General features: G+C 34.0%; 1 long non-coding RNA gene across 1 annotated transcript in view; it reads left to right on the forward strand.

Annotated features, from left to right (window-relative positions):
• LOC134475358 (uncharacterized) overlaps positions 1-22,957 on the forward strand; it is a 487,450-nt gene that overhangs the window by 115,629 nt on the left and 348,864 nt on the right. Inside the window, exon 2 of the long non-coding RNA XR_010046475.1 lies at positions 12,930-12,987. This is a non-coding gene — a long non-coding RNA (uncharacterized LOC134475358). The remainder of the gene's footprint in view (positions 1-12,929; positions 12,988-22,957) is intronic.

A 22,957-nucleotide genomic window follows, 5' to 3' on the forward strand; every position in this document is an offset into this window, starting at 1 on the left:
ATTAGTAATATCAGAAGGTGTATTAAGTATTTAAAAGTAGGTCATGCTCAAATGCTGAGGTCAGTATTGTAACATGAATGGGAGTGATTAAGCATCAAAGTTCGTGTGGTGATCCATCAAAAGCCAGTAGGCCCAATCTATAATTCAAGGCAGAAGTATCATTATCATTCATGAATCTGCAATCATTCTAGTTGGCTGTGATGTTTTGAATATGTGCTCTCTTTGAAATACTAGCATCTCTGCCCACAACCAGCCCAGTGTAAAGGTGAGTTTCTGTATTTTCCAGGGGCAGATGAAATAGAGTACACTAAACCACAGGAGAGAAAGGAATAATGAAGAATCTCTTTTATACCGATTGTTGACATACCAACTCCACCTTATTCTATTATTTCTACTCTATTATATAAATCACTTACTTATATTCCCAAATTCCTAAAAGTAACTCCCCAACCTCCTATATCCCATAGGAATCTTCACAAGAATAAATGCTTTTCATCAGTGGTTACAGTGTACTTCATATATGTCAAAATTAGACAATTACAAATAATACACAGAAAAGAAAATGAGGACAAAAAGTACCTAAACCATTTGAATTAGAGTTGAGAACCAGGTGAGATGAGGAACTATGCTTTTGAAAAAATCAAATCAGGCTGAAATGAGAACTGGCAGAGGCTCCTTTTATGTAACAATTGTATTTATTTTGGGATGTACATTTTGCATTATCTATTTACTTGTTATATGTACTGAATCTTAATATTTTATTTTGGAATAATTTTAGTAATCTACAGTTGTGGGAGAAAATACAAACATATTACTAGTATATTTACTTACCTTTTTCCTAAAGATCTTATCTTACATTACTAAAGAACACGTCTCAACAGAAAATTTATATTGACATAATCCACCTCTCAAATTTCTTGTTTGTCATAATTTAGATGTGTGTGTTTACTTCGATGCAATTTTGTTCCATGAGCAGATTCAGGTACCACCGCCCTGGCTAAGACACAGTACAGTTTCATAAATACAAGGGTCTTCTGTGTTGCCCTTTTGTAACAACTTACCTCTCTCTGGCACTTTTCATCCATCCATTACACCTTGTATGCACAAATCTGTTGTCTGTTTGTTATGTAAATTGGAAGATGCAATATAAAATCTTCACAATTGGCATTTTTTTCACTCAGCACAATTCTTTGGAGTTGCTTCTATTAACAGTGCGTTGCTTTTTAGTTCTCAAAAATATTCTATTTTACAAATGTGTACACTGGTTTGCTTTACCATTTACCTCTTCATATTTTGCTATTATGAGTAGAGCTTCTATGAATGTCTATAAAGGATTTTATGTGCACATGAATTTTTAACACTCTGTAAAAAATACTTAAGAATGATCTTTCCGTGTTGTATGGTAGTTTCATGTTCAGTTTTATAAGAAGTAGCCAAACTGTTTTCCAGAGCAGATACATCATTTGAATTTCATTCTGCTTTCTAAGTTTCCTCTGCAAAATTTGCTGTTGTCAGTATTTCTAATTGTTTTCATTTTTAATGTTCTGATAGTCACATAGTAGTATATTACTGATGTTTTAATTTTCATTTCCTTTGTTATTAATGATGTTGACCATCTCAAGTGTTTATCATATATATTTCCATTTTAGCAAAATGCCTCTTGCTCATTTTTTAACTGGATTATTTATTATTTATTTATTTATGTACTTTTACTGTTGAGTTTTGAGAACTCTTTGTACATTCTAGATGCTAGTCCTTTGTTGGAATAGAGACTGCAAATATTTTCTTCCATCTGTAATTTTTTGTTTCATCTTAACAGAGCATTTTACAGAACAAAGGCTTTTAACTTTGAAAAGACATTGATCAAATTGTCCTTTTGTGGACAGAGTTTTTGCAGACTCTCAGGAATAAAATTTGTCTTGCTTGTCCTTAGATCTTGAAAACATTCTTTTACTTTTTTGCTTAAATATTACAATTTAGTAAGTGTATGATTCATTTCTAGATGTTTTCTGTATAAGGTGAGATCAAGATTCAATTCTACATGTAAGGATATCAAAGTACTCTAACACCAGTAGTTGAAAAAGGTCTCATTTCTCCATAGAATAGTTTTTGTATCTTTGTCAAAAATAAGAGGTCCATACATTTTTGGGTCTTTTTTTTTTTTACTTTTCTATTCTGTTCCATTGATCTATGTGTCTCTCCTTCCATTATTACAGTGCTGTCCTAATTACTTTCACTATACAGTAACTCTTTACAGCAAGTAAAGTGATTTCTGATACTTTAATCTTCTTTGTCAAGAAGATTATTTCAGCTATTATAGAGCCTGTGCTCTTTAATGTAAATTTTAGACTAAATTTTGTCCATATCTAAGACAAACTTTCTAGGACTATGATAAGAATCTTTAAAAGACAACTTAAGTCAATTTTGGAAACCTGATATCTTTACATGTTGCGTCTTGTAATACATGAACATAGTATGTTTTTTCATTTATATAGATCTTTTTGATTTCTTTCATCAGCATTTTTTTATTTCCAGTATACAAATACTATACATTTTGCTAAAAGTCTACCATAGTTTTAACTTTTCACTGGAGCTAGTGCAAATTCCACTGTTTTGGTTCTTTTGGTTTCCGTGTTTTCATTCTTTGTATATAAGTATAGTTGATACTTATGTGGTGATCTTGTATCATGTAACCTTGGTGATAGCTGTTTACTTTTATTTCCCTCCCAGTTCTAAGCCTTACAAATCCAATATCCTATGTTGGATATTATTAGGATGGAAGAAGAATGCCCTGACAAGTGTGCTTACAGCAGTACAAAATTGACATCAGGGAGGGGATATAAATTTGTTAAAATGCCATGAAAACTCTAAAAGCCTAAAGTTATTGGATTTTTTTTGCACAAATTATACCCACCCCCAAATATCTTTTAACATTTGAATTTATTATACAAGGTATTGAAAATTCATTTCCAAGTACTAAAAAACTCATTTATGACCAAAAAAATCATAAAATGAGAGCTTTAGTACCTTAGAGAAAATGTTGAAATTGTACAAAAATATTTTATCTTTAAAAATGGAGCATACATAAAATTACTTTAGGAAGTTATTTACACAAAGTTTGAATCAAGTTTATTATTTTTATTTTAAAAAGAGAAAAGTCAAAAAAGAAAAACAAAAAGAAAAAAACATAACAGCAAACTCAAAACAATAATAATAATATAAGTTTTCAAAGCCAAATGAAAGAAATTCAACAATGATTGTTATATTGCATATTGTTCTCTTTTTTTAAAGAAAGAAAATAGAAAAACAGTAAAGAAAGGTAGAACAATACCGAATTCAACAAAATTATCATAAGATAAGATAGTGCTGACTGAGTGTCCAGTGGTACTTATAAATATAACTACTTTGCCAGATTGGATCAGAAGTCTTATATCTACAATGTGTTGGAAGATAATATACTATGGAAACAGCCAATTCAATGGGGAAAAAAAAAACCCTTGGCTGACCATGGGCTGATAAGATAGTGCATCAGAGGAGGGGAGGGTGATTAGATGGTGCACTAATCATCTGGGGTTTTTCAGATATCATCCTTAGATGTAAGTCATGGTTTTAAATTGCTTGCACATTTGGCTGCTGCACTGATTTGAATGTTGTTTGCACAGGGTTAATATTGGAAGTTCTGCACACATATTTTTAATCTCTCTATTAACTTTGTCTTCTGCTTCTGGAAGGCAGCGGAAAATGCCTTTTTAGAGGCACATCAAAATAATGTTTTTGCCTTTACACCCCCAGAAATCAAAGATTAAACTTTATTAAGACAGGTTTTATCCTCAGTGACAATATAAAGCAACAAGTAGTTTGCAGTACTTTATCTTCACAATTTGTTCAAGTCTGTGCAAATCGCTACTACTTGTGGCTAGTCTTATAAATGAAAATGTGAGTGGTCAGTCAAGTGACAACATCTTATAGGGTGGAAAAACTATAATCCCTTACCTCTCTGAAATTCTTCCTAATTATTGGCCAAGGTGAAATTTTACAATCACTTGTCTGCTTTATCTCATCCAAAGTCTAAATCCCTCAAAAACTTTTGACCATACCCTCCTTTCTGAAACATGCATCTTTCTAAATCTTATGATATCACACTTTTTATAGTGGTTTTTTTTTTTTTTTTTTTTTTTTTTTTTTTTTTTTTTTGCTTTCAGAGTGTTTCTTTTCTTCTCCTTTGTTTGCTCTCCTCTTTCATGGTATCTAAATATTTGGATTCTCTGGGATATAATTGCAACTTGCCTTCTCTTCTCCATCTATACTCTTTACATAGGCTATCTCATTTAGTTTTATGACTTTTGTATCATTCTATGCTTATGATTCCTAGATTCACATCTCCTTAGTACTTCAGACACCTATATCCCATTGACTCCTTGACCCTTCTTCGATGTTCAATGGATAACACAAACATGATACTCTTAGATCATATTTTAGTTCATGTAACTTATACTCTTCTCTTTGCCCTTGGTCAAACTTATTTGTTCATTTTATAAAATTTTTTGTCCCAAATGTTCAATGCTCAAATCCAAGAACAATCATTTTCTCTTAAAATTCACATTTGATCGATCATCAAATGATCTCAGTTTTATTTTTAAAGGCACATCTCTCATGTATCTACTTTTCTCCTGCTTGGCTATTACCACTATATTTCAAGTTACCAAGCATTACTTTCCTGAACTATGGAACTATTGCACTAAATCTCCTTAATAATTTTTTGAATTCGTTATGTTTTCCTTCATAAAGACATCTGTTTTAGATACAGATCATCATTTTAGATTTCTTTACATCTTTCTGATGCAATGCTTTGAATGGTCTTTGAATGTGGTTAATATTGGTAGTACTCTGTGCACACTTTGAATTTCTCTTTATTGATTTGTGCTCTGCTCTGGAGTGGAATACCCTAAGGCTAGTCTTTTGTCAGATAACTAATCCATGCTTAAACTCATTTAATGATTACATAAACTCTCTAATCTCAACTTGTGTCACTCTAAATCTCTTGCACTAGTTCACCAAATTCCAGCTGCATTATTTTCCTTTCACTATTATCTTATTTCAAATGTAGCCTTCTTGGAGATTTTCCCTGATCCCCACTCTACTAAAATAGCTCCTTCATATACCACTATGGTCACTATATCCCATTATCTCAATGGTAATTTTCTGATTTATAATTGTGAAAGTAGTTGAACTTATAATTGAGAAAGTGCTTTGAGATGAACAAAATTGTTTTAAAATGGATATTATAAACTAGTGTGTGTGACAAATACCTCATATTTATGAGAAAGGAGCTTTCCTTGTCACTCTAATTTCATGACTCAAAGATTCCACCCATGGTTATGGTCAACAAGATCTCAATGGACTGCAATAATGACCTATGAAGCAATGGTTATTATTAATATATCTTTACCAGTAGAATTGCCTTTTTGTAAATGAATATTCTGTGGAACTTCAGCAGATCAAACTATTAAATAAAACTGCTCTGATGAAGCAGGGGTTAGGGTGGTTATGTTGCCCAGTCAGTCTTTTCCCTAAAATCTTCTCTAAAGTCCCCGAAGACTCACCATGGGAATTCTTCAGGCTCTAAAACATGTCTTAATCTATTGGCTTCAAGATACAAATGTATAGAATGCATTCACAATACTAGGCCTTCTTTCTGTAACTTATACTTAAATATATACTTAACAATTGTAATGGACATGAGAGAGTCCATGCAAATTGACCCCACTGATTTACATGAACTGAAAACATGCCCCATTACGATATGTATTAAACCCAGGACATGGTTCAATTAACTGAGAACAGGGTTTGTAGCATAGAAGTCAGAGATTAAATCAAATATCCATTGCAAAGGGCAAGGGAAATTGCCCTTGAAATTAATGGATGATCTTATTATTCCAAACTGCTACTGTTGATGAGTATTTCAATGAAAGAGGTCACCAAATAATTGTTAAAGAATTTGTTTGTGTTCCTCTGTTTCTTGATAAATCACTGGTATTTATACAGATGATGACTATTGCCATGTTATGAAACAGGACCTCCTGTGAGTGGCAAAATGCTTGACCTGAGAGGCCTCACAATTAATTAAACTCATATTGTTCAGCTTGCAGCAGCATATCATTCTAAAAGTGGGTAGCAGTGAGGCTAAGTTCTCAGATTGGTCACAGTTTGATTTTTAGTAATTTATTAAAAAAGTAAGATCTTTTAGCTCTCTGCTAAGATTGTTTCTATGAACTACAATGTTATTCAACGAAAAAGGCCATTTTTGAGAAAGAAAGAGTCAATATAACGCTCACCTACTTGAGCTGCTACTCAAATCAAAGGAAAAAGGTAGCTTCAGTATCAGTTTTGCTAGATAAGATCCTGTTAGCCACTGAAAAACAGGTTAAATTATCAGAAATGATGAATATGTATGATGAGAAGAAATTATCGTAAATAATCTAACCTAATTTCAGATCAGACTGACCTAAGGAGCATAGTTCAACTGTATTTGAAAAACTTTGAGAGAGGCCTTTTTTGTAGCCTCCTTCATGAATTCTTCAGATGTAATATGATTGAAGCCCCAATGTGATATCACAGCCTAAAGAACTGTACTGTTTTCTAAGTAGGTTCCAATATATTTTGTTGTTCTTAGAACATTCTCAATAGAAACATAACCCTCCAGGTCAGACTGTTTATCAAAATGCATGCAGTAGTTTAGATCTCTCAGAAACCTCTGTGTTCAGAGGTGGAGCTTACGGAACGTGATCAGAACATGGGGACAATATAAAAGTATCTTACTCACTGTTAGGAGGTAGAACCAGATTGGAAGAGGTGGATCACTGGAAATGTGACCTGAAAGGGTATATCTCTTCCCCTGGCTCCTCTCTTCTCTCTCTCTTTTCCTGGATACCATGGGTTGAACATTTTATTCTCTACCATCCTGTTTCTTCCTTGGAGGCAGCTAATCATGAACTGTGTGGCCAAAAATATTTCTCCTCCTTTATTGAGTATTCTGTCCTAATGCTAGGAAAAAGGACTGAAGTGACACATCTGAAGAAAGAAGATTCAGTGTAACCATGTACTGTACTCTTTTCCCTACTATCATTCATTGTCAGTTATACTGTTTTTATATGTCCAGGCAAGTTTGGAAATTTGGATTTTTGTGTTTTTAGAGAGATTGGTCAGAGACAACTACACGTTTATTCTTTTTGCATCCTTATTTCTGAGGAAAGTTTCGGCTAGCACGTTCTTAAACCTGATTTCATTATTATCAATTGTTTTTAAACGGCCTTATTGAAATATAATTGACATACCATAAAATCTACCCTTTATAACCTTTCATCTCAAAGGATTTTGGTGTATTTAGTTGTGACATTATCATTGTGATCTACTTTCAGAACATTTTCATCATATCCTAAAGAACCACACACCTGTTAGTAGTTACTTCCTGTTTGCATTCCTCTCCCTCCCAAGTACAAAAGATTTGCTGATTTTAGAAATTCTACACTTCTTTGATGCATTCTTTTCCCAAAAGTGTTTTCATAGACATTAGGATAATTCTTGATTTTCTTTCAAAGCTAGCTTAGAATGTTTGAATACTTAGAGTTTGTTTATCAATATAAATAAGCCAATGATAATCATTTCATGCTAATTTTTTCTAATTTATTCCTCTTAAATCCTTCCTTCTGCCTTAACTGAAGGGCATTGTAGGATAGATCTTAAGAATATGTTTGTAGTTAGTCCTATTATAATCTCAGCTTTGTCATTTACAAAGTTCATGATCATAGATAAAGTTATTTACCTTTGTATATCTCTGCTTCCTCACATACACAAAGAGAATAGTAATGGTACTTCACAGAGTTGTGAACATTAAAAGCTAGATGAATTAAAAATTCCAGGAATAGTGCCTTGCATATGTCAAATGCATATATACTCATCATATTTGTTTATTTATTTGGTAGTGTGTATTTAACCCAGGATCTTCACACTGAGTTGCAGCACTTTTCTTTAAATATATATTTTTTGAGACGGGATCTTGATAAATTGTCAAGCTGCCGAGGCTTGGCTTGAACTTACAATCCTCCTGCCTCAACATTCCACAGTTCTAGGATTATAACCATAATTTTTATAATTCCTAAATCACATAGTATCATGCAACCTTTATTTTGTAGCAACATGCAAATATGGTAGGTTCTGTGTGATCTGGATCAGCAACTACAAGAATGTTGAAAATATTGCTATATAGAGCACACACATCTTTTTCTTGTACATTACTGCATTTTCATTATATCATCCAGTCTGCTTGCTTACTTTCCTGAAAATCAGAAATCTCTGGATCTTGTCATCTTGTATTCAACCTGAACCCTCCTGAACCTGTGGGAAAGCCACAAAGACAGCACCACAAATCAGTTAACCTAACCAGTTGGTTGCATCCTTTAAGTCCCCAGGGAAATTTTCAGATGGGTTTCAAAACATCCTATCCAGGGAGCCAAAAAGGATAACAGCCCTTGTATTTCTCAACTCCTTTGAGAACTTAAGAAAAAGCCTTTTAGCTTGGACTTCACAAAGTCCTAGAGAATTTCAAATTTTCCTTAAAAGTGAGGGATTCTTTTCCTAATAACTGTATCATGGGACATATATTCCCTCATCACTATTTAGAATCCAGCAATTGGAATGGCAAAAATAAAAAGGAGCTTTTCCTTCAAAACAGTTATTTTATATATTCTAAGATGCTCTGTGGAAAAAAAAGAATAGTAAGGCATTTGAGATGAGACTTCACCCTCTTCAGAAAATGACACCACATGAAGTGCTGAATACATCTCACTGCATGAGATGATATTAGTGGCCTAGAAATAGAACTTTGTAAAATGAAGCACACAGTCATAAATAGACAACCGAAAGCTTGGAAATGCAGGAAGGGATTTAATCAGGAAAATGTACATTTAATTTTAACAGCTTTTCATAGCAGAACCACTGAGGGCTTAGAAACAAGACTAATCAAAAAGGGAGATGGAGGCTGAAATAAACATTTTATATTGAGATTGGTACAACACAGGAAAAGTACATTGATGTATCTGTTTCTCAAGGAACATGTGGGTCTACTGTGCAAAATGCCTCCTAAGCCTACCCTATGTGTAAGTTGCTTTGTTGGAATGTGTGTTCCAGTTGGAACAGTGTTTGCTGGAATTGAACTGTGCCAAAGGCAAATGGAACAAGATAGCATCTACTGTTTTAGGAGATCTCCCTGTTCTCACTTTGCTTGTTTTGATATACTGCATAGAGTTTATTGTGGAGTTTGTGAACGACTGATCCAGGGAGTTGGACATGTGGTACTGGCAATCCATGGTAACACAATAGTGTAATTTAGAGGTTAAGAATATATACCCTGAAGTTATATCTGCCTGGATTTTAGCTCTTTTTGCTCGTTGCTTCCCTTTCTTTCATAAAGTTCACTGAACACTAAATTAGATACAGATAGTGTGCTAGACACAGGAGATATAAAGTGGAATGAAGCCAGATATAGTTCTCTTTCCTTGTGCAATTGATAGTCCAATTGGAGAATCAGTAAGTAAATAAGGTAAATACAAATTGTGGGAGTTATTATGTAAGAAACAAATGGTTTTGTGATGAGTAAATAAGCATATAATCAGACAGGAAACTTCACTACTGATTCACTGTACAAATTTTATCTCTCTTAGTTTAAAATTGTGTCACCGATAAGTGAGGGATAACAATGCTGTTTTACTGTTTGGATCAGCTCTTGGTACTTAGTACAACTGCTATTGCTATTTTGAACAAGATGGGATGCGTAAAGGATCCCTCTCTTGTGCAAATTAATCATCTTGATTTCCTGAAGATATTCTTCTCCTCAAAGGCTTTCCTGATCTCTTGCTGTTTCGGTTCTCTTCCTACCAGATTTAGAAGCTGAATTTTTGAGAATTATCTCCATAGTCTTAAGAGCTAGACATGGAAAAGAACTCAGCTGGGGGTCTTAGGGAGGGTTGTCAGTGGCAGAATAAAAGTGCGAACTTATTGATTAGGTGGACCTGAGCTAAAATACCTAGCAAGGAAATCAGTGTTCAGTGTTTTCCTAATCATCTTTCAACATCTCTCACTGGATATTTTCTTCCCCAATCAAAACAGTCTCTCCCTGTTAAAACCTATCATCACAAGAGCTGCTATTTTTAATTGCAGTGATGTATGAAGGATAAAGTTGGCTTACACAGTTGTTTGAGCAGGGCTACGTCTCATGCTACCCTAACATGTTGACTTTAAGTGCTAAATAACCCAGAAAAGAATATATTCAAATACCATGTAAGTAGCGATTTTGAAATGTTTGTACTAATAAAAAGACCTGATAAAATTTTAAATCTTTATTCCAAGCTGGGAGGAAGAACCAGTAAAATAGATTATAAAATAAGGAATCATAGCAATGAGGGCCAATGAAATGAGGAGCTGCTTGTGAGCAAGGAAAAAAATATCTGGGATTTATAGTGGACCACAAACTTACTATTGAAAAATTTAGAAGCACATAATGCTGTTAGCTCTTCATGCTTCAATATATTTTCAGTAAAACAAGGTTAGTAATATTATTTACTTTATACCATTATAAGAATGATTAAATGAGTTGATAAATAGGGAGGGGATACTTAAGATCAATGCTTTGCATACTGAACACTCAGAAAGTGCCATTGTCTTAGTGTGAGATTAGAATTGTGCTTATTAAAATCTCTGATCTAGATTAAAGAAATGACAAACATGCAATACTTGGTGCTGGCCAGACCACAGTTAATTGGGCTAGTTTTATCATGAGGTGCATGTTCTTTTGTATTACTGAGTGTTAGTTTGTTGTTGATTTTGTTTCTTATTAACAAAACTTCAAACTTTATTTAGACTTTATAAGTTTTAAATTGTGGTAAGATTTACATAACATAAAATTAAACTTTTCAACCATTTTAAGTCTCCAGTTCAATAACATTAGGTACATTCACACTGCTGTACCTGTATCACTACCATTCACCTTTGGAAATTTTTCATCTTCCCCGAATGAAACGCTGGAATTTTTTTTTTTTTTTTTTGTATGAAGGATTGAACTCACAACCTTGTACTTGCCAGGCAGGCACTTATACCGCTAAGCTAAATCCCTGGATGCAACAATTAAATAAGAACTTCCAGTGACTCCTTCCTAAGCCTTTGCAAGCAGAATATTATTTTAAATTTTTGAGATATAACATACAAAATTCTGTGCATATTTAATACATATAACAATGAATTGGTGATCCCTATATGCTGATGAAACCATCACACAATCTATGTCACAAACTTATCCATCCCTTCCAAATGCTTCTTCCCCCTCATTATTTGTTTACTATTTTGTGATAAGAACACTTAACATAAGATCTATCCGCAGCAAAATGATAAGTATGTAATACAGTGTTGTTCTGGCATTATGCAGTACAATAGATCTCTAAGATTTACTCATCTTGTTTAAATGAAACAACCTCATATCTCTTGTTTCCTCTGTCACCCTTGCTCTAGAAACTACCATTCTACATTGTACATATATGAGTTTGATTATTCTAGATTCCTCATGTAAGTAGTAAATGTAGGTTTTGTCTTTCTGTGTCTGGCTTGTTTTACTCAGCACAGTGTCCTCCAAGTTCACCACAGTATTGTTGTCACAAATCATAATACTTCCTCCTTCTTTGATGTTGAATAATATCTCTGTGTGTATGTGTGTGTGTAAATACACAAAACCTTTTTCTTTATTTCTTACTTTCTTTCCATGGATATTATGACTAATGCTGCATTGAATACGGGCAGGAGACATTACTTGGACATCCTGATTTCTATTATTGTGAATAGAGTCAGAAGTGGGATTGTTGAACTACATGGTAGTTCTATTTTTAGTGTTTTGAAGAACTTTTGTATTCTTTTCCTTTGTAGTTGTATCATACATTCTCATCAACAGTTATAGACTCATTTTCCTTCATATCCTTGCCAACACTAGTTGTCTTTTGTTTTGTTTTGCTTAGCTTGTTTTCTGAAGTAGCTATTTTAATGTGTGAGTTAATTTTTCATTATGGTTTTAATTTGTATTTTCCTGAAGATTAGTATTCATATATCTGTTCAGAAATGTCTACTCAATTGTTTTGTCCATTTTCTTCATAAGAATTCCTGTTTTTAATGGACTTTTAAAAGCAGGAAGTATGACTGACTTAGAAGGCTCTGGAATAAAATAGTCTCATCAAGAATGTTTATTGTAGTATAAAAGGGGTAAGAAATTCTCTCTAGCATCTACAAGATAATGAATTGGTTCATTTCTTCCAATGGTAATGGAACACCACATTAACATCTCTCCAAAGAATTCACATCATCTTGCTACTTATTTCAAAACTTTTCACCTCTGCATACTTAATTGGAAATTTAAGCCAACAGTCCTTCACTGTGTGAAGAGTTAATGTCTCATTCTTGACAAAAGGGATCCTCCAAAATGTTATGAGCCTTGAAATCAATAGGTCTCATTAAATATTAGAAAAATAGACATTACTTGGCCAGAGCTTAGCACTGGTTGGTGCTATCATTGGTGAAAAGAAATTAGAAAATAAAATAGTAGAATTGATATGAAGTTCTCAGTGCTCTGGATCGTGGGGAAGATGGACAGTGTGTGCCTGAAAGTTGCAAATCCTGCCTGTACTCTTGAACTCTTACAAGAACCTCAAATAGTATTTTAAACAGTTTCCTATGTATTCTGTGAGAGTAAGACACCTGAGAAACCTCTAACATAGTTGGATATATAAAGACAAGTGGTGATGACCAGAGTCCATGAACCTGAGGAGGACTCTGTCTCTTCTGTTGTTTGCAGCTTAATGCCAACAGCACTAATAAGTGTGTTTCATTCCCAATAGGTAGTGGAGTACAGTTTTAACAGCCTGAACACTGGAAACCAGTTGACTTCAATGCCAGGTATGCCAATAATTATCTATAGACTCTCACTAAATTCTTTAACTCTTTGGATTTTAATTTGCTCCTATAGTAGTGGGGGAATTATAAGATTAGGCCACATGTGATTGTCAAGATTATTAAACATGCTAATGTACACAAAACAGTCAACTGTTGTCCAAGGGGGAAAGAATATGGCAGTAATATGTTCTTCCAATAGTATTTGCACAGTAAATATCTAACCTCCATGCTTAACACAGAATTGTTCCTAAATGAGCCTAGGTAGTATGATTCACATTGTTGAAAAAGTCCCCTGAATGAAACATTTCCCTCATTGTTTATCATAGTGTCTGAAAATGCATTAAAGGTTCACCATCTTGTTACTAAGAGATTTTGTAGTCTTTAACTGTGGCTGGCAAAAATGAAAATTAAAAAAAAAATTAGAAACTAAGCTCTCTAGGGTTTGAAATACTGCATACCATTACTATGCAATGTATATGTTAATCAACATAACTTATTGAAAATTAACTGCCAGACAGAACTAGCTCTTTGAGACCAACGTATGACTAGTATAAGAAGAATCAATGGTATGAGGAAAGGGTCAAATGAAACTAAAATGAAAATGAGTGTGCACTAAAAATAGTGGTTCCTATCTCATTGTGATGCTCAGTAGCTCATTGGGAGTTCAAAATACATAGTAAATGTGGTGATTTTGATAGAGATCAAAGTATACACCAAAACTTTTATAAGCAAAAGGCTTATGCTCTGGATCTGTATTAGTTTTCTTCCTTTGGCTGAGGTGGACTAATCTCTCAGTGTATTGATTTCCATGTGTTTGCCATTCTGGTTCCTATTAGCCATCTATTAAGTAATACTGATGACCCAGAACCCTGTATTGTCAACTAGTGCTGAAGTCAAGAATCAGTTCATGATTAGCCTGAGGACATCTTCCCACAGGCTTTCTCTCTGGGAATACTTTTCGTTGTGTTTTTTTCTGAGTTTCTCATTGTCTATTGAGGACTTGCATTCTCATTCTCTCTTTAGACACTTTCAGTATTTTTCAGGTACAGACCAAGTAGGTTAAACCATGTAAATCTTAAGTATACTTTTCCATCTAGCTGCCTTTCTCCACCATTAATATGTCAGAGTCTTATGCCACTTAAAGTTTACAAGATTTTCCAGGGAAAGTGTAAGAACTCAAGAACTAGAAACTCATCTATTTTCTTTCAAAACATTGTGATTTACTGCAGTTTATATATGCCCACATCAGTGCATTAATGAATCATATTTATATATCTAATAAATAAACTTTTAAAAATAAGTATATGGCTTAATAAATATTTTTAAAGCAATTTTGATTTGAAGATCACACTAATTATATATGTATTATATATGTATAAAAATGGGTGTGCATATGTCGTAAGTCAGTTTTTTCAGTGCTAAGGCACAATACTTGAATCCTACAACTTAGAGAAGGTTCATTTTGGCCCACAGATTAGAATTGGTCAGTCAATTCCATTAAAGGGATGGCATTGGTGAAGGGGCCTACAGGGGAAGTAAGCTGCTCACCTCAGGCTGGCCAGGAAGCAGAGAGAGAATGCAGAGACTGGAAGGGAGACACACCCTTCCAGGTGACATCCCCAATGACCTGTCTCTTACAAGGACCTACCTCCTAACGACAACTCAGCTGTAGTGTCTCCATAATCCAGTCATCTTTCTCAAGCCCTGCCCCTGAGCTCATGAGGCTTAGGAGTCATTCCACAGCCAAGCCACTAGAGCATGTATCACTGTAATGTGATGTCTTTAACTCTTTCTGTAATGTATACAGAAGAGGTAGGCTTTTTATGAAATTCTATACCAATTCCCATTTTGGTCATACATTGTCATCAACAATATGGAAAGATTTCTTTTTCCCACAATCTTGCCAACATTTGTTGTTTTTTGAGTTTCTAATGATAGCCATTTTCTGGAGTAAGATGAAATTTCAGTGTTGTTTTGATTTGCATTAGCCATAAAAAAGCATAAATTTGAGTCTTTTCTGTGAGAATAGGTGCACCTTTGCATACATAATACTATGTGAAATAAATCAGATTTAGAAGGTTATATCACATGGTTTCTCTTATGAGAAAATATAAATAATTTAAAATCAAATGAAAATCTATATGGCAGGAAACAGGGAGATGAAATTTGTGGAGATATGTAAAGGGAAAAGCAAGATGGGGAAAGATGGTATGTGAGGAAGGGACAACAAATGTTGGTGAGGCTGCAGGGGAAAAGGAACACTGCTACATTCTTGGCGAGAGTGTAGACTGGTGCAACAAGTATAGAGATCAGCATGGAGAATTCTCAGAAGACTAGGATTCGAAGTTCCATTCAACCCAGCTATTCCCCTCTTGGATATTTTCTCAGAAAAAAAATTGAAAAGGTCATATCACAGTGATATATGTGCACCCGTGTTCATAGAAGCACAATGTGTGATAGCTAAATCTTGGAAACAACCCAAATGCCCATCAACTGCAGAATGGATGAAAAAATATGGTATTTTTATACAATGGAATATTACTCATCTATAAAAAGGGTGATCTTGAGGCATTCATAGGTAAATGGAGGCAACTTGAGACTATCCTCATAAGTGAAATAAATAAGAATCATATTTTAAATATTACATTGTGTCTCTAGTGTAAAAGGTAGTGAGAACTGTAGGAGTAATAAAACCCAAGCTGTGTAATTGCTATTGTAAAAAGAGAGGAAAAGAAAGTGCTCTGAACGATATAACTGCATGTATGTTTAAGTGTGTAAGATAGATGACCATATTACTAAGTTTTTGTTGGATCATTGAGCAGAACTGTTTGCAGTCTCACTGTTTGAATTTTCACTTTGTATGCTTTAATTTTGTAACTTGAACAACTATTTCTAAGATGACAGTATGTAATTTATCAACTAGTGTTTATTTATTTACTTATTTATTTTGGAATTCTGTATTGTTCTACTCTTTTTTTCTGTTTTGTTTTTTTTCTCCTTAAATAAAATTTTTTAAAATGTGTGCAAAAAATGATTAAGATACAAAATGCGTATTGCCAGTTCCCCATAATGAATATAATTATTATGCATGGTAAACATATACTAATAAGCTAAACATTAAAGATTGTAATAATAATGTAAGTAGAAACAAACTGTATAAAGTAACAGAGTTGGCTTTTTATTTCTGATATGAGGTTTTCATCTGTCATTTGTGTATAAAACAAAAACTCTACTGATCTCATTGCTGTAGTTTGGAAAAGCAGCTATCCGGCATCTGAACCAAACCAAACAAAATAAAGACTATTTGAAAAAACTATATCTATTTCCACTATGCTTAGTGATTATACCTCACTCTAAGAATATATTTTGCCTTAAAATATTAGTGAATCATAAATTTAAAAGTACATAATTTGTAGATAAGTATATATTCTCTCTCTCTCTCTCTCTCTCTCTATATATATATATATATATATATATATATATATGACTATTTCCCCCAAAATTGTATCATAATGAGATGGATGACGAAAAACTTGGAGATCACTAAACTAGAGTTTCTGTCCCATGTAATGGGTCTAGCATGTTTAGACTGTTGAAAATGTAATCCAAGGCTTGTATAGGGTAGAAAATATCTTCTTCCCCCATATCTTCTCTCGTTATGTTTCTAGCATTAACCCTGTCTCTTCCTTTGCTGGTTGTTTTCCAGTTTCCTTAGATACAAATGATGTCAGTTTTTCTCTGATTATATGTATATAATATGTTTACTCTTTAAAAACTTTCAAGCAAAGTTTTATAGTGTGGCTCTTGACACTAATAAATCTCTTTAAACGAACTCTGTTCTCTTTTCCTAAAACGTAAATGGATTTCTTCAAGATTAAGCTCAAGTTGTTTTCATAGTCTAGATTTGTCTGGTGAATTGAAAAATATTTTTCTTGCTGGCTCATAGCCTATTTTTAAAATTTCTCTAGCAAAGTTGAATTTTACCAGAATTGAGGCAATGGCAACACTATTAGGAGTAACGCCAGTCAGTATTCAATTAATTGGGTTCAAAAGAACTTCAAGATGCTCTCCAAATAACAGATAAAATGAGTTGGTTGTTTGTGAATTGGGACATTTTCATTTGTGGGCAAAGAAGAAAATGATTCAAAGTGGTTTTATGATCATGTAACTGACCACTTCAGAAAGATATTTTGCATCATGAGGATCAAGGAAATGCAACCAGGTAATAAGAACTCTGTCTCTATTTCTTGGTACTATCTTTCTAATGTTGATATCTTTTCACTACACTCTTCCCAAATGCTAGAACATTTGGTCATCAACAACTCTAGACTTACATTTTTCTAGCTTAACATTTCTAGAAAGAAAACACATCACTTTTCCAATAATTTCAGTTGACGCATTGAGGTTCATGTTCCTGGACAGCTGTAGTAATCAGCTTTTCTTGTGGGGTCAGTTAAATTGTATCAGCCTCATCTAAATCACTAATGAGAATGGTGGAGGAGTTGATTTCTGAAAAAAACATTGGAACTGTAATTGTCAAATGAAGGGGCAAGGAAGTATGTAAACCAAACATTTGGGCACCACTTGGGCTGAATGTGATTCCTTTGGGGCTGATAAATTGCTTTCTGTTGTTTCAGTGGTTCTGCTATCTGTGAACATTTGAAATTTTATTGAAAATAATGCATGTCTCTTTGTTCTGCACAATGGAAATAGTGAATGTAAATTAATAAAAGATTTTGAGCTCATCTTAATTCATTGTAAGCCTCCTATTTTCTCGCCTATTAGACAATAAATGTCAAACGAAAGACCCTATTTCTTAGTATGGACAGCGTATTCTAAATTATCAATAAAGGAAATATAACACATCTTGAAAGAGTCTATAAAGTTATAATTTCTTCTTGAATATATGGAAGTTCATCAGACCCACAAACTCCTCAGTCATGATTAGGAAGAAAATATTGATAGGTAAACACTACTTTCTCTGGGATGTCTTGAAGATTAGAACTTGAAGATTTTACCAGAAATTTCTTATCTCTGCTTCTACTCCACCTATTGTGGCAGAGCCTTATACTATCAGGATCAGGAAATACATTACATTCCAGAAGTAAGGGAAATCAAATAGAGCTGCAGACTTGTGGAATCAGGGAATCAGGGATAGGCCCCAGCTTCCTTAGTCAAATACAGTGGAGTATAATTTTGTAGTCTGAATAGTGAAACTATTCCTGTCATTCATTAAAATTCAGTCAAATAAATGCTGAATGAGTCTAATACCATGTCATTGGCAAGAAAGCTCCTTGGCTTTGGTATACTGTGGACAGCTGTCTTGGGGTTTGCAGCCAGTTGCCACTGAAAGGAGTGGAGATGGGGAAAGAGAAATCGTTACTAATGTTTTCACCCTCATTTACTTGAGATTGAACATATTATGATAGAAATGTTAATTTATCATTAAAACAGAATTATGGACAACTCTTGGCAGCAGAATTGCACAAGAAGCCAAACACTGCTCTTTCAGCTGACGTTTTACAAATAGCCCAAACAGAGCATGTAATGAGGAAAAAGGATCAGGAGATCATCATCATAGCCAATTTTTTTTTTCTGTTGATGCTGTCACTTGTTAATTGTATTCAGCTCTTGTTACTGTTGGTAAAGGAAGGCAGCTGAAGAAGATTTCCAGCTTTTTTAATTTATTTATAATTAAAGGCTGATTGACTAGCACAACTGGATTTGCACTTTAAAGAGCTTTCAGGCATTTTTCCACCATCTAACTCAGGTAACTCCTTGACATCATGCCAGAGATAATACAATTATTGTTGAGTTTCCTTAGACAAGTTTTGTATTATCTACTAAAGAAACATATTTTTGTTATCATCTAACGTAATGTGGCCTTGACTATTTTAGATGAGACAGATAGCCTAAAGACAAAAGGATAAACTGGGGATGGGGTTAAGGTGCTTGCTCTATTTTCCTCTCCTGTGAGACAATGTATAACCTACAGGGGACCACAGGCTCCAAACATTGCATCACTAGAGACATCTGTGGTATTTTGAAGCACTGCCTGTGGATTATCTGCAGTTATTATATTCTTATGAAGATGTCTTGAATGAATGTTTAATTCATTTTCTCCTTTCTAGGAGGCACTCCACTTAAACAGTTCCAATAGACATTATCTCAATTTTAGAAAACCTGTATAAGTAAGGTACATTTGCCCGTTTTTACCCAATCCAATAATCCCTAGCAATGTTTATCACCTTTCTCCTCTCACAGTGCTCTTTTTCCCCTCAGTGAAGATTTTCAATACTGTTTTCTTCAGGTAATCATACCCTATACTTTCTAGAAACCAGAGTCAAGTTATTCTTTGGTCCTTCTTGCCAAAACTAATAATTTACTATATTTTCCTTGTAGCACCTCTTAATCAGCAATCTGCTCTCCTTGGCACCTGCTTGGTTCTTTACATGCTCTGAATTTGTAGAATCCAGAATTGATCACGATGTCACAGTAAAAACAGGTGGAGATCGGAACTGCTAGCGAGTGTGGGATAGATAAATTTCACTATAAATCGTGCTGCAGAAATGAAATAATGCAACTTTGTATCTTGGGTAACACCAGATGAGCTTGGAGAATTGCACTGATTTGTATTATGAATAATAAAATTAATCAGGAACTTTCCAGATTCTTTCAGAAAAATAGTTTAGCCACCCACAAAGTAGGGGTGCTTGTGCTTTCTATTCACTCATATGTCACTTTATTGGCAGGCAAACTCTCATATCAGTAACATAAAACAAACATAATGGCTGTCACTCCCAGGCAAATCAGCATTTGATAGAGAAAGCAAATTAAACGTTGCACTCTCACCAAACTTTATTTTCAATGAACAGGTGCATTAACTTTAACATAAAAACATCAGAAGCAAGGTCTGGCCCTTTGCCTGCAAGAATATTTTCTTTTGTGGTTGGTCAATTGTTTAATGAGCACAGATAGTGCCTCTTATATACCACCTGCTTTAGTGATTTCACAAATAATAATTTAATTAATATTCATGAGGATTCCACCAGGTATTTACTAATACAGTAACAACCTCATTTTACAGATGGGCACTGTAAGACACAGAATTGTGACGTTACTTGTTTGAGGTCACCCCACTAATAAATGGTAAAACAGAGTTTTAAATACAGTAAATTTGATTCCAGAGCTTGCCCGCTTATGTACTGTACATCAGTGTCTTTTATACTTTCTTCTCCAGGTCACTCTAAATCCACCTCTTTTCTAAGACTAGAACTTGGTCTTGTCTAAGCTCTTGTTTTCTAGTCATTTCCTCTGGCATATAATGCATGCACGTATGAGGTGCAATCAAAACATATAGGGAATGTTAATATTTTTTTAAAAGTCTTATAGTAAAACACTGTACACAATGTTTTAATGCCCCCTCAAAATACTTCCCTTGTTTCAAGCATTGTTCCTGCCACTTTCTAAAGCAGTTCTGGAAGTACTCTTTCATGAGTGTCTTTATGAGTGTGATGAAAAATATAGTTAATGCTACTGCCATCCAATGGAAAGGCAGTCTCCAAAAAGCATTGTGTTGTATATTCATCTATCTTATTCACCAAGTATATCACCAAATAACTTCTGGCTCTTCCACAAAGTCAAAGTGATTATGAAAAGCACATGCTTCCTTTTAATTCAGAACACTGAGCCATCCATAATAATGCAACTAAGGACATGAAACAGGACTTCTGGAATTGCTTCAGGAAGTGGCAAGAATTATGATTTAAATATGTTTGAAGTGAAAGGGAGACTTTGAAGGAGATAAATGATAATTGTCTTTTGTATAAAATTTTTTTTAGAGATCAAACTTAAGCATTTACTGTATTTTTTGATGATACTTCAAAATGCAAGATTTGGGATGAGAGGTGATTGGGAGAAATGGCCCTTCCTAAATGTTCTTTTTTACTTTGTGCATTTTGTTCTAGTTTTTCCTCCATACATTCATTTTTAAAATTAATTAATTTTGCTGGTGTATTTTATATATAAATAATGATCACATTAATCATAGGGACTTTGTACCTGTACACAATACATATTAATTATTATTTTGTTTTCCACTGCCTTCCCCTTCCTTCAAGACCTCTTCCCTTTGAGAGAAAAGCTTTCTTTCCATGTTTTCCTTATTTTATTTTTCTCTTTTCTCATTTCTCTTTCTTCCTTCTCTCTCCGCCCCCACCCCCACTTCCCTCGTTTCCTTTCCCAATTGGATAATTTTTTTTCTTTTTCACAATATCCATTATACATTTTGATTGTTACACTTTTGCTTTCTCAAATAAGATAATATTCATGTGTTATTTGAACAAATATGTCTGATTTATTTCATTTAAGAGTGCTGTCTCAAGGTGTTTCCATTTACCTAGAAATGTGTCAAGTTTATCCTCCTTTTAGGCATAGTGGTACTTCATTGTATTAAAAACTACCTTCTTTATTCATTCATGAAAGGTTTCTTTTCAGACATGTAATCCATTACTTTCTCAGTGTACAACAGAAAACCTGGTGATAAATTTGGACAATTCTGTCCATTTCTCAGATGTTCATGATTGCATGAGCTGAGAGACCTGAATTTTATTTTGGCTACATTTCTTGTTCCCTGAAATTCCTACCTACGTGAGATGAAACAGAACCTTAGATCACTTTCAACATATTCATGAAGTAGTAATGTGGAGAATCTTGTTAAAATACAAATACCTATGTTTAACTCTGACCCACTGAACTCGCATTTTGGGAAGGCCTAGGACTCAGCACTGTACACACTGATAAATACACTTTCTGAAGCATACCAAAATTTGAGATCCACTATCCCACACTTTTAGGAATGGTCAAACTGCAAAAACTAATGTAGAATTTTTGAAAAATGCAGATGCCCTTGTTCCACCACTGGAGAGTTTGTGCAGTAGAGTACTGGTAATTTCCAAACATTCTTTTTACATTTTTTTTTATTTAAACAAACAAAAACAGAAAAAGGGTAGAGATAATACATAATTTCAAAAAACTAAGTGGTAAGAAATCCCTAGTTTATAATTACATATTGTCTTCTTAGAAATAATTGTTGAAGTTACAAAAATAAAGTATACAAAGTGGACATTCCAACAGTGAGACTGCAATCAGTTCTGTTCCAACTATTCAACAAAAACTTATTAATATGGTTATCAATGCAACACACTTAAACATACATTCAGTAATATTCTTAGGAACACTTCCTCTTCCTCTCTTTTTTACAATAACAATTATACATTTTGGGTTTTATTACTCCTAATTTTCTTTCTTTCTTTCTTTCTTTCTTTCTTTCTTTCTTTCTTTCTTTCTTTCTTTTTGTGGTTCCAGGGATTGAACTCACGACCTCGCGCTTGCCAGGCAGGTGCTTATGCCGCTGAGCTAAATCCCCGGCCCTTACTCCTAATTTTCTTATTACTTTGTATATAATAGACACAATGTGATATTTATAAATATGATTATTATTTATTTCACTAATGAGGATAGTCTCAAGTTGTCTCCATTTGCTTATAAAGGCCTCAAGATTATCGTTTTTATAGCTGAGTAATATTCCACTAAATAAAAATACCACACCTTTTTCATTCACTCTGCAATTGATGGGTATGTTGGTTGTTTCTAAGATTTATCTATTACAAATTGTGCTGCTATGAACATGGGTGCACATATATCACTGTGATATAACTTTTATAGTTTTTCTGGGAAAGTGATCAGGAGGGGAATAGCTGGATTGAATGGAACTTCAAATCCTAGTCTTTTGAGAAATCTCCATACTGATTTCCATAGGGGTTGCACCAGTCTCCACTCCCACCAAGAGTGGAACAGTGTTCCTTTTTCCCCGCAGCCTCGTCAACAATTTGTTATCAGTTGATTTCTTGATGGCAGCCATTCTTTCCAGAGTGAGATGAAATCTCAATGCTGTCTGAATTTGCATTTCTTG

The sequence above is a fragment of the Cavia porcellus genome, unplaced genomic scaffold (assembly GCF_034190915.1).
Source record: "Cavia porcellus strain 051 isolate PalLab524CR breed Dunkin Hartley unplaced genomic scaffold, mCavPor4.1 scaffold_3, whole genome shotgun sequence".
Lineage (NCBI taxonomy): Eukaryota > Metazoa > Chordata > Mammalia > Rodentia > Caviidae > Cavia > Cavia porcellus.